Source organism: Stenella coeruleoalba (assembly GCF_951394435.1).
Source record: "Stenella coeruleoalba genome assembly, chromosome: 19".
Taxonomy (NCBI): Eukaryota; Metazoa; Chordata; class Mammalia; order Artiodactyla; family Delphinidae; genus Stenella; species Stenella coeruleoalba.
Window position 1 is genome coordinate 57650104 of NC_137165.1, and position 13337 is coordinate 57663440.

Here is a 13337-nt window from a genome sequence, read left to right on the forward strand (position 1 = left end):
CCCTGACCTAAGTAAGCTTCCCTAACACTTTTCACCAGTTTATTTTTCAAATTGTGTTGAATTTTTGATTTTCATTGTTTCCTTTAACCTGGACACAGATAACATGCTTCTAGCATAGCAAGTTGAAGGATGAGTATGAACATGTTAGATGCTTAGTCAACTGAAGGGAAAACGAAATAGAGATGGGCAGGTGCTCTGGTTTTGTGTGAAGCTACAGCCACGTTCCTTGCCTGGAGTTGTCCTGAGCGCCTTGCACTGAGGTCCCCTCTTCTGAACAACCCACTGGCCATTCCCACGGGGATTAACCTTCAGCCTTCTCGCTTCAGAGGTTAGGAAGCCTTGTGGATTGAAATTTGTTGCTTGGAGTGGCTGAGCAATTTTTTTCCTTTAATTCCACAACTTTTTGTTTCCTGCTAAACAATTAGAGGTAGGAGATTATACTCTGGTCTCTTTGAGGTTACCATTTTGCCAGAGGGTGGTGGGATTGGGTTGAGAGGCTAATTTTGACTGATTTTTCCAGCCCTAGTAATGTGCTTTTATATTGTTTTTCTAGAAGGAGGAAGAGAGACTCAAAGGAGAACATTCTTCTTTTTTTTTTTTTTTTCCAAAATACCGCATATACCTCCACTTCTGGCTGTAGGGAGAGTAGTAAAATTTATGAATCATCATTATTCTGCTCTTTTTTAAGGGGGGGTGTCATTGTGGATTCCTTGCTATTTTTAATTTTTTTCAGTTTGTCCCAGTTTCTTCTATAGTTTTATGTGAAACATAAAAAATAGTAAAAAAAAATACTTTTTACTATTTATGTTTGTCTAAGGGCCCTTAGCTTGTTTCACTGGTGACTGTACATTCCTGGTTATATTTACTTCATAAATCTTATTTTATTATTTTTGGAGAGGAGATTTTATAAATCCAAACTCTTGTCCTGCATCATAGCAAAGTTCTAATTCATTTGTATTTTTTGTCGTCACTAATAAATTTGGCTATCAAGTTTTATTATTTCCATTCTTATGGGGGTTTTTGGGTTTGTTTTTTAATTTTCCATCATAGGTTATAATTTATTTACCTTGAGTTATTTAACAACTAACTCATTTAATCTTACAAATAATAACTTTATTTTGGGGGGAAAACACACTTGAACCTAATTTCTCTTTACCAATATCAACCAGAAGGTAATCTTTGTTGACCCCCCTCCCTATTTAAGACAAGGAAATTAGCACATGTTCATTTCCTCCTGTACACCCCAGCCCCTCACTTTTGGGGATACGATCAGGTATTTAGAACCTGCTTGTGATAATTATTTTATATCATGCATCTCTTCTAATGATAATTAGTTTACATTTTGTTTGATAATCACATTTACAATTATCAAATCACATGCTTGTCTTTTCATAACCAGTTTAAATGTCTTTTTGTGCTTTTTCTCTTTTATGTTATTATAGAAACTGCCCACTTTTGAGAGCTTTATTTTGATTCAGTTAACTAAAGAATGTCTTCAATGAGTGCTTTTAGGGAAAACATGTGTGTCTTTATCTTTGAATCATACCCTGTTTGGTAATAGAAATCATGAATAATAACCCATTTCCTTCCAAGTTTGCGATCATATCCCCTTTGTATTTCTGTGTCTAAGGCTGAGGAAGAGAAATCTGAGGGCAACCTCATTTCTTCTTCTTTTCTAATAACAAATTTTATTTTATTTATATTGTTTACTTAACACTTTGGGTTTCGTTTTTCATCATTTTAGGGTCAGGCGGCATATATTGGTCTATTTCAATTAATTTTTTCCAGTGTATTCCACTTATACATCCTCCAGATTCAGGTCTTTTACTCAAGGAGTTTATATTATTCTATTTTTGATGATTACTTCTGCTCCGTATTTCTCTTCTTCTGGAACTTCAGTCATCTCTGATTCTATCTACCCTTCTGTACTCTTTGTAACACTTACTTAATACATCTCATTTAAGCCATTCTTACGTGGACGTTCTGCTAGGGCAGCCAGACCTAATGTGAACAGATGAAGTAGATGTACATCGTCATCACCACTTCAGCAATAGAAAGTGTATGACAGGTTAGTATTTCCAGCAGTGGCATTTATCTCTGCGTGCTTGGGGAAGCTGCCTCACTGGGGACAGCTATCAAGAAGCCCCGTTCTGCTCTGCCTGCCTTCACTCCCCACACAATGAATGTGTCTATGTCTGATACCCTTTCTGGTGCCGCTGTCTGAAATATCACTGACAAGCTCTGCCTGATCAAGAAGAAACTTCATTGTCCCCTGGATTTGCTGCCTGATGTATCTCTTTCACAGATTCTCCCAAATGTTTCTGGTCCACGACACAAAAGGAAACCCTTTTGGATCATTCGCTGTCAACCCCAGGTCTTAATCGGCCCAAAGTCTCAGATTCATTTATGCTGCGTTTTGCATGTCAGGAGGATTTTCACCAGGATTTCTTCCATTTAATTTCTCTTAAGCTGCTTTATCAGAAGGAAGAGTTAATATCTTGCTTTAATCTCATCATAACTTTATAAAAAAAACACTTGAGAAATTTTTAGCATGTGGATAGGATCTTGTTTTCGATTTCTCACTAAAGCAGAGTTTTTCCATATATAATAATATATATATATACGATTTCTTTGGATGTTTCAATCTAGGTTTTGAAGCTGGCATCATTTAAACACTTTGCTCAAATTACTGACTTACTAAAAACTCTTGACCCTTGATAATATGGAGCAATCATTGTTTTTTTAATTAAGAGTATGCCCCAGACAAGAAGTGTGGGTTATAAATAAATGCATGTTTTTAAAAGGTCTGCCTACTGCATCTTTACTTTTAACTTTTGTTACATTTTAATTTCTATTTTAGGTGCTCTGGTACATGGCTCAGACCCTCCCTCTAGAGTCAAAGACTTTGATGGCTCATTTCTATTACAGGCTGACTACTGACAGCTGTCTCTCCCCAGGCATTGCTCTCCATGGAAGGAAGCTGTACCCTCTCGTCCGGTGTGGTCCATACGCAGTGATTGGCCAGTGTAGGGCCTGGCCCCTTCCCTCCATTTGGGATGTTTTTGAAGGGTAGTTATAGATCAAAAGTTAGTCTGATTGAGATGTTGTATAAATGTAAAAAACACACCAGTCTTATGGAATCTAAAAAAACAAATGGTTCTGATGAACCTAGGGGCAGGACAGGAATAAAGACACAGATGGGGAGGGGGACAGGTAAGCTGGGACGAAGTAAGAGAGTAGCATGGACATATATACACTACCAAACGTAAAATAGATGGCTAATGGGAAGCAGCCGCATAGCACAGGGAGATCAGCCCGGTGCTTTGTGACCACCGAGCGGGGTGGGATAGGGAAGGTGGGAGGGAGACGCAAGAGGGAGGAGATATGGGGATATACGTATGCATATAGCTGATTCACTTTGTTATACAGCAGAAACTAACACAACACTGTAAAGCAATTATACTCCAATAAAGATGTTAAAAAACAAAAAACAGTCTTCAAAGACTGAGTGTAAAGTGTCTCATTAATTAAAATTTTTTTTAATTTAATTTTTATTTTATATTGGAGTACAGTTGATTTACAATGTTGCATTAGTTTCAGGTGTCCAGCAAAGTGATTCAGTTATCCATATACATATATCCATTCTTTTTCAGATTCTTTTCCCATATAAATTATTACAGGATATTGAGCAGAGTTCCCTGTGCTCTACAGTAGGTCCTTGTTGATTATCTATGTTATATATAGTAGTGTGTGTACGTTAATGCCAATCTCCTAATTTCTCCCTCCCCCCAATCTTTCCCCTTTAGTAAACATCAGTTTGTTTTCAAAGTCTATAAGTTAAAATTTTTTGACTGCATATTAAAATGATAAATTCTAAACATATTGAGTTCCGTTAAATATATTATTACAATTAATTTCAATCAGTTTTTTCTTTTTTTTTAAATGTCTACTAAAATCTTTGAAATCATGCATGTGGCTTCCATCTGTGGCTCACATTTTATTTCCAAAGACAAGGACTATATTAAGGAATTAGCAAAGCAGCTGGTGTGTCCAGGAGAGAATGAGGAAAAGGAAGAAAGTAAGAATTCAGAGCACGGGGCTAATGATGTTCTAGATCAGTATGGCCCTGTAGGCTGTTATAAAGATTCTGTTAGCTCCTACTCTGAAATACAGGGTACAAACCACTGCAAAGTTTAGAGCAGAGGACACTTATTCTGACAATATCTAAAGGGTCCCTGTGGTTGCTCTTTTGAGCCTGAACCACAATAAAGCAAAGTTAAGAGCAGGAAAGTTATTTCAGAGGGTATTATATTCATCAAGGCAAGAGACAATGGTGACTTAGACCAGGGTAATCCAGAGAATAACTTCCAGAAAGTAGAACAAACAAAGAGTTGAAGCCTGGGATCTTCAATTTGAAAATGTCACTAATTAAAATAAAATGGATATGTGTATTTTACATATGAAAGATATTAAGAGAGTAAATCCTAAGCATTCTCATCACACACAAACCTTTTTTCTATTTCTTTAAATGTGCGTCTCTATGAGATGACGGATGTTCGCCAAACTTACTGTGATCGTCATTTCATGATGTATGTAAGTCACGTCATTATGCTGTATGCCGTAAATGTATACAGAGCTGCATGACAATTATATCTCCGGAAAACTGGAAGAAAAAAATAAAAAGGATATATTAGGAACTTATGGGAGAAATAAAATAGATCATATACTAAGAATCTGAAATTTGGCTTCTCAGCAGAAACTTTGAATGCTAATAGAATATTGAGAACTAGTAGTGTGCATCACAAGCAAAGAAGTAAAGAGAGCCCAGGGATGATGGGTTTGCACTAGGAGCAGAAAGCATTAGTCCAGACAAGAGAGAAGGATGTGAAACTTTGATGGGGGGAGGTGTCCAAGGTGTGTGTGTTGGGGGACAGGGGATGCAATTAATAGGGTGCTAGGATTTGTGCTTGAATACTGGGAAAAATTAGTGACAGGTGTCCGACAGGTCGTTTGGAACATTAAAAACTGGAAATAGGTATGAAGAGATTTAAGCAGAAATAGAATTGTTAAGTGTAGGAAATTAAAAATATTATGTAAGCACTGAATTATATCTATAGCATATGTAAATACTGGTAACAGATTAAAGCCCCAAATTGTGATAATATTATATTGATATAATGGGAGAAGGGAAAATACGGGTGAGTATGCAACAATGCCGAACTCATCTAGTGTTACAGGAATTTGATAATGTCTAAAACTGATAAATATGTATTAATACCAATTTATACTAAATATAATTATAGTATTATTTAGTAATGGATAGATAGACAGACAGATAGACGAAGGTCAACACCAAAAGAAATAGAAAGTATTTGCCTCTCGGGAACAGGATTGGTATGGGGAGATACTGATTTTTCTTATAAGCATTTGGTACGGTTTACTGTCAGCTTTATGTGATGGATTGGATTATTGTCATTTCATAACAACTACATCCTTTATAAAACTGCAGAGCCTTCAGCTATGAAAGAGGAACTTTCCTCACCCTCTGCTAGGGGGCTTGGACGTGTGACCATGTGACTTGCTTTGGCCAGTGGAATGGTAGCAAACATGAAACATACACCAAGGCTTAAAACACATTTTCTTGATTCCACTTGCCCACGTGTGCCTCTGAGATCCGCCAAGAGTGGAATAGGAAGCTATTGGTACAAGGAGAATGAGAAAACCTGTGGGGTCTTCTTGAACCCAGCTGGCAGCACAGAACCAAACCCAGCCGACCCGCTGTGGAGCCACCTCTGAGCAAGGACACAACTGATAGCTGTAAGCCACCCAGAGCTTTGAGGTTGATTGATCAATGAGACATTAACGAATATTCTCCATTTATGGGATGATGTTAATTTACCACGCGTAAATCAATTTAAAAAAATTCTAAACTGATTAAAGTAATAGTAATAACAGAAAAGAACTCAGTGGGGAAGTGAGGATTCCATGCCATGGCATTTCTCCTCCTCTCGAAACAAGTCGCATCTCTACCTGCCTACGCCACTGACGACAGTACTAAAATCTATTTCGCTCTTTGCAGGAGTAGCACCAGTGACCCAGCATGAGAGATCTGTCGGTCGGTGCCGTCCACAAAGCTGGAATTACACACAATACAGCGTCCTTTGCTTAACTTCGTCATCTTTTTTTTCAGAAAGCTACTCCGTATTTCTGACCCTTCGGCTGTGCTTAACCTTCAGGGCTTCCCCAGTCCTTTCACTTGTGCGCGCCTCAGTTTCTCTGTTCCTGAAATATTGTTATCTGCCTTCGTGCTTTGTTCCCAGGTTCCACTGCTGAAAGGCAAGTCAGTGCAGTGAGTTTAGAGCAGCATGAGATCACAGAGTTGAAGGGGTCCGGGAAAGATTCATGGGCACAAATCAGAGAGGGATTGAGTGGGTTTTGAAGGGAAGATAAGCTTTGGATGCATAAAGCAGGGGTTTTCTTTCTAGCTTATGGAATAGAAAATCACTTTTAAGACCCCCAAAGGGAAATCAATGGCTTCCGCCCCCATGGAGAAACTTTCCTGTCTTAACAGGAACAACATAAATAACACTTCTATTATAAGAAAGGATCAGACTCTTATTAAGACCCATAAATCAACAGTTATTTTATTTTCACAAAGCGACCTCCAGATGTAATTTTAAAGTGAAAGCATATTTTAAATGGCCTGTGGTGGATATAATTTATATTTCTGTGTATAAATACGGTACTGAGATATCTCCTTACGTTTGAATAATTATTGGGGGGAATACACTATTTTGCTATGGATAAAAAGCCAGATATAATGGATAAAATATGGGGCTTTAAATTGCTATCAATTCATATGAGTATTGTACTAGTGTTGAAAAGCATTAAAGTCAGAGAGAACAGCATCAAATTCTCCCCTCTAGCTCGTATAACTTGTATAATCATGTTTTGTTTGTTTATTTGTTTACCACTATAAGCGTTGTGTCATCACAGGTGCCTAGCATATAGCTTGAGTTCAATATTTGATTGTTTAAAAAAAATGAGTTAGTGGGTACTCCTGAGATAAGATGCCTGAAGTCTGGAGGGGGAATTGAGTTCCCCAAACTCAGACGATTTGTGGCACACTCAGGGCTAGAAACTAGCCTGCCTTCTTCTCCCAGTTGTATGTTCTTTTCATCAGACTCAGCCATCAATATTAGTTTGTATTTTTGGTGTCAAGTAGTTGAAACCAAATTCAAATTACTAAAGAAAAGATGGGAATTAAATCAATGGACACAGGGATATTATTTCTCAGGGCACTTAAACCCTGGGAAAGGTAAAGCGTGTCTCAGGAACATCTGAGATCAGGGTTTATGTTTTTCCAGACCTCTTTTTCTTCCTTAGTTGCCTACTTTTCTCCTTGTGACAGCTTCATCCTTTCACTTCACTGCAGATTACCTTGCTCCTTATAGGGGAAAATGATCACTTATAATAGGGGAAAACGATCACTTATAATACCTCATCTGATGGTACCTGTGATAGTGAATTTTATGTGTCAACCTGCCTGGGCTATGAGATGCTCAGATTTTTTTTTTTTTTTTAACTCAACTGAAGCCTTCAGGTGGCTTTGTTTTTTATTTTTTTCAGATTTTCTATCTTTCTTGAGGTATAATTTACAATGTTGTGTTAGTTTCAAGTTCAGATATTTGTTTAAACAGCTTTTCTGAGTGTGTCTATGAGGATGTTTCTGGATGAGATTGACATTTGAATCGATAGATTGAATAAAGTAGATGGCCCTCCCCAACGTGGATGGACCTCATCCAAGCCTTCGAAGGCCTGAATAGAACAAAAAAGGCTGAGCAAAGGAGAATTCACTCTCTCTGCTCACTCTTTGGGCTTGTCCATCTGTCGGCTCCTGTCTTTGGACTCAAGTTCAGACTGGAACTTTACCATCAGCTCCCCTAGGTCTTCATCTTGCTGATTGAAGATCTTAGGACTTCTCAGCCTCCATAACCATTTGAGTCAACTCCTTCTAATAATTCTCTATCTATCTGTTTTATCCATCTATCTATCTGTCTATCTATCTATCCTAATGGTGTTGTTTCTCTGAAGAATCAAGACCAATACAATATCTTATCCTTTTGGAACTTTCCTCATCTGGAAGAAAACTGATGATTTTCGTTTCTACTGACAAAGGAAGTATCATTGGCGAGGCTTGGGGGAATGGGGGAAGGGGGGTTGTCCGACCGGGAACCGTCAGCTGCTGCTGAAAGGCAGGACCATATTTACTCATGTGGCGCTGCCAGTGATAATTATGAGGGGAGAGGAAGCGTCAGTTTCTAGAAAAGGGGACTGGAAGACTCATTTCTACAAATGTTACTATAGTATAACGTTACGTTTTGATTTTCCATATTTTTTGGTGTGTGTGAGTGTTCGTACCCTCCAAGAGTTAATGCCATCTGTGGAATACTCTGAGGAAAGATAGAATCATTTCTGCTTAAATTTTACTCAAGATTTTAATAGACTTCTTTTACAAAATAAAAATACCCATCCACTTAAAAGTAACGTATTTATTAACTATAACAACAAATCTTCAATTAAATTATGCAAAAATAGCTGTAGGACCAACTTGATATTGAACTAGATGGTTTGGCAGGTGTTTTTCTTCTTGTATATTTCATATTCTTCCTCATCATTAACCTTGAAATTTCCAATTATAAGGAAAGGTTTTCACTTTAAAAATTCTCAAAAATCCACTTCAAAATGATTAAATTGTGGCCTTTACATATTCAAATAACTCAAGAACCATACTGGAATACCTTCTCAGCCTCAACATCATTCCAGAAAGTTCCCAGAATGACCACATCTTATAAAATGAAAATACCACACCTCTTCAGGGAAGGAAAAGCAGAAAAATTGTTAAGCCAGCTATTTGACAGAATTAAAAAAAGAGACAAAAACTATTTGCTTAAAAGACCATATTTGTTATCTGTTCATGTTCACGTGGCCTAGAAGAATCTAAGGGCCAACGTTAAGCCTATTTTCGAAAGACAAAAATCACAGGCCTCTGTCAACACAAATGGATACAGGATAAAGTACCTGCCTTAAAATTGTGGATTCAAATACTTAATTACCGGCCTAATTCCCATAGACTAAAATTACGGCAGTACGGCCTCTGCACAGTCACTACTGCAAGATTTAGAACGTATTTTACTTTACAAATACTGCAGGGGGTTGTAAAACAGCGTCCATGTAAGTCAGTTTCTTTAGAAAGAAAGACTACATTTAATCCAGGCACTTTTAAGCCTTGGAATGCAAAGTGTTAGGGAAAAGTACATCCATTTATACCTATACGTACACATATTCCAGCAGGAAATATGCAGTGTGTCCAGAGTCAATCCCAGCAAATAAAGTTTATATTGATGTTCTGCCAATCTGATCTTGTGTGGCAAAGTCAATTGAGGGGGAAAGCCGAGTCTCCAAGGCTCATTAGTTTCCAGAAAATTCCCCATTCTCTCTTTCTCTGAGCCTTCTTTAAGGAGTAAATCTCTCAGAGATCCAGCCAAAAATTAGGACATTAAGTGTATTCTGTTTATCAGATGTGGGGTAAAATTCCAGGACTAGTCCTTTAGGCCTGTTTGTAATTGACATGATGGAGAGAAAGTCCTTTAATCTAAGTGTCACAGGCGCCCCTCCCCATTGTGTATGCGTTTGGTTGGAGCACAGGTGTCTCTGATAATTGAATTGAGCCTTAAATAAATTTCCAGACCCCAGCTTTCATGGGGGTGAATTTAGGGTCCCTGCGTGTGAGTTTCAGGATGGGGAGTAAGAAGGTTTAGGAAACTGGCCCCAGTTGAAACTCAAAACCATAAAACTCTGTTGAATTAGAATCTCCCCAAACTAAGGCCCAATTTCAGAAGAAGACAAATTGAATTTGTAGTTTAACGTATTCAGAAAAAATATACAGACGTAGGTGGCTTCAATGGTAAATTGGACAGAACATTTAAGAGAGAAGTGATACAAATTGTACACAATCTTTCCAAAAAAATAGAAGACGAGAGAGCATTAATCAATACATTTTATGAAACCAGCATGACTCTACTACTCAAACGAATAAAAGGCATTAAAAGAAAAGAAAATTACAGGTCAATATCTGATATGGACTGAATTGTGTCTCCTCTAAGTTTATACTGAAGCAGTAACCTCCAGTAGGATGGTATTTGGAGATGACACATTTGAGAGGTAATTAGTTCAGGGTCACTAGATTATGGGAGGGGGTTGTCCAAAAGGATTGATGTCCTTATAAAAGACGGAGAGTTGCCACAGTTCTTTCTTAACATGTGCACAAAATAAGTGGTATTGTTTTCAGCCCCTAATATTTGGAGTTATTTGCGACTCAAAAATAGACAACTGGAATAAGGAATAACATGGTGTAATGCTTTAAATGCAGGGGGCTTCCAAGTAGGAGGCAATACTTAACCCCCAACTCTGTGTCTGACACCACCCTCTTCCTAACGATGTGGCCATCAGACGTCCCAAAGCCACACCAGGGTATCCCAAAGATTTTATTTTTGTATAGAGCCATTCTCCTCTTGTATCTGTAAAAGGCAATTGTTACGGAGTGTTCGTACACCCACTAGCTCTAATGCCACCACGATATTACATCAGTATTATAAGAATGATCTTCCCTGGATCATTTTCATTGTCTTCTGAAATAAGAAGATCTTTTTATGTCATTCTACATATGTCAAATTCTTAAGCCTCATAAGTGACTGTCAGCTGAGCTCAGAGGCCAGGTACGCGGCTTAGAGTACATAGGATCCAAGTTATGGTCATGCCCAACCGAGTTACTCAGTAGGCTTGGTGACGGCTCCAAATTCTATTTTTTTTTAATTTATTTATTTAATTAATTTATTTTTGGCTGTGTTGGGTCTTCGTTGCTGTGCATGGGCTTTCTCTTGTTGCAGCGGGCGGGCTTCTCATTACAGTGGCTTCTCTTGGTGCAGGGCACGGGCTCTAGGCACGTGGGCTTCAGTAGTTATGGAACGTAGGCTCAGTAGTTGTGGCGCACAGGCTTAGTCCTCTGCAGCGTGTAGGATCTTCCCGGACCAGGGATTGAACCCGTGTCCCCTGCATTCGCAGGTGGATTCTTAACCACTGGGCCACCAGGCAAGTCCCTCCAAATTCTTTTTTGTGTGTCCATAGGACACCCAAACATGCTTGCCAATGGAACTCCTAGAAAATCCTTGAGTTTCCCAGAGTCAGTATGCAAATTTAACTCAATAACTGTATTAACTAGGCCATATGGATTTGCATAGAGAAAAACTGTCCATAGCTAAATATTTTACCCCGAAGCCCTGGTCGGCCATCTCACAAATATGTAAACAGGTATAAGAAGAAACATGAGAAAGTGTGAAACGTGAAGTGAATGAAAGTCTATCTTTTTCCAAAACCCAAAGGAAAGTTACTTTGTTATTTACTTACTCCTAATTCCTTTTTTTCACCAAAATGTATTTGAAACTGCTAATGGTGAGGATTAAGGTAATGAAAGCCGTCTCTTATCATGATTGTTTTGGGGGCCGTAATAAATCAAGTATGTTCATAATAAGTGTGTCTTTAGTTTACCCCAGAATAACAGCCATCAGACTGGTGATATTTAATTCATTAAAAGGAAGAATGTCGAGAACGAATAACATCAACAAATATGTAACTAGAAAATACATATGGGAACGGAGGTGGAGACAAGTAGATATAAGATAACCAGGCACTTTAAAAATATACAAGCCTCTGGGGCAGCATTTGTACTATTTTCCCTTTCTTTGTTGTTTCAAAAATTAAAAAAAAAATACTTTCCCTTTCATATATGCATACTTATGGCTTCAAGCAGGCTGAAAAATCTTCACTGACCTCTCACTTATGCCGTATCAACATTTATAGGGATGTGGGTAGCTCTTACCTAAGACATGTCAGACTGAGGTTGTGTCCATATGACAAAAAGGAAGTGAATCTTCACAGAAGAGCTTAAAATACTCATTGGCAAATATTCCTAAAGCTTCAACAAAGCATCTTCAGGTGTAAATTAATTTTTACTAGGATGGACGCTTCTAGACACTTAAAATGATTGTATTCGTTATTCCATATTCCTGGAATCTTAACAAAAATGGTGTGCGTGGAGTGGGGAAGAGTGATAGTTAAGCTTTGGTTTGTCTTTTAAGTATTGAGGACATAGTCTACTAACTGAATTATTGTAGCTGTACATTCCTTTATAACCAACTTGACACCTCCAGGAAGAATTAGTGAACCTGAAGACAGGTAAACAGAAATTAAAGAAACAGAAATGAAAAGTGAAAAAAATGTGGGAAAACTACAAATCATTCAAGAGCTGTAGGTCAACCCTGAATGGCCTAACATAGGTGTAATAAGGATCCAGAAGAGAGAGAAGAGGGAAGAATCTGAAGAGGTAACATCCAAGAATTATCCAAAAATAATGAACGAAAGGACAGGATGATCAAACTAGATAAAAAAGTGAGACCTAACTATATATTGTCCATGAAAAATCCACCCCAAGAATAAAACAGACTGACTAAAGTAAAAGGAATCATACCAGAGTCAAAACAAAGCTGGAATGACTATTCATATCAGATAGACATTGTAAAAGGAACATTGCCAGAAATCATGAAGGACATTACAAAGTGGTCAAGGGTTTGATTCACCAAGGACATAATTTAAATGTATATATACATCAAAATAGGCCTTCAAAATGCATGAAGTAAAAACTGATAGAACAGAAGACAGAGGCAGATCTCCAATTACAGTTGGAGACTTTAGCACTCCTCTCTCAGAATTTCATAATAAATTAATCAGATAACCTAAAGGACATAGAAGACCTGGACGGCATTCTCATCCAACTTGACCTTAATTGGCATCTAGAGACCATTCCACCCGACACACAGAACGCACATTTAAAGGCAAGAGGATAATTCACCATGATGGGTTATACTTTTTGCCATTAAACAAACTCGATTTAAAAGTGATACACACTGCTGTATATAAAATAGATAATCCACAAGGACCTACTGTAGAGCACGGGGAACTCTACTCAATATTCTGTCATAACCTATGTGGGAAAAGAGTCTGAAAAAGAATGGATGTATGTATATGGATAACTGAATCACTTTGCTGGACACCTGAAACTAACGCAACACTGTAAATCAACTGTAACCCAATATAAGATAAACATTTTTTAAAAGTGGTGAGATCATGCAAATCATGTTTTCTGTCCCCACACCATCAACCTAAAGATCAATAACAGAAAGACAGCTGGGAAATCCCAAATTTGGGGAGTTAAATAATAC

General features: G+C 37.9%; 1 protein-coding gene and 1 long non-coding RNA gene across 2 annotated transcripts in view; one reads left to right on the forward strand and one right to left on the reverse strand.

Annotated features, from left to right (window-relative positions):
* Positions 1–13337, forward strand: part of LOC307177345 (uncharacterized protein) — a 1102996-nt gene that overhangs the window by 993843 nt on the left and 95816 nt on the right. The gene's annotated exons all lie outside the window — the stretch shown is intronic.
* The window catches only part of LOC307177347, a 218666-nt gene that overhangs the window by 6128 nt on the left and 199201 nt on the right, over positions 1–13337 (reverse strand). The window contains exon 2 of the long non-coding RNA XR_013825034.1: positions 4570–4663. This is a non-coding gene — a long non-coding RNA (uncharacterized lncRNA). The remainder of the gene's footprint in view (positions 1–4569; positions 4664–13337) is intronic.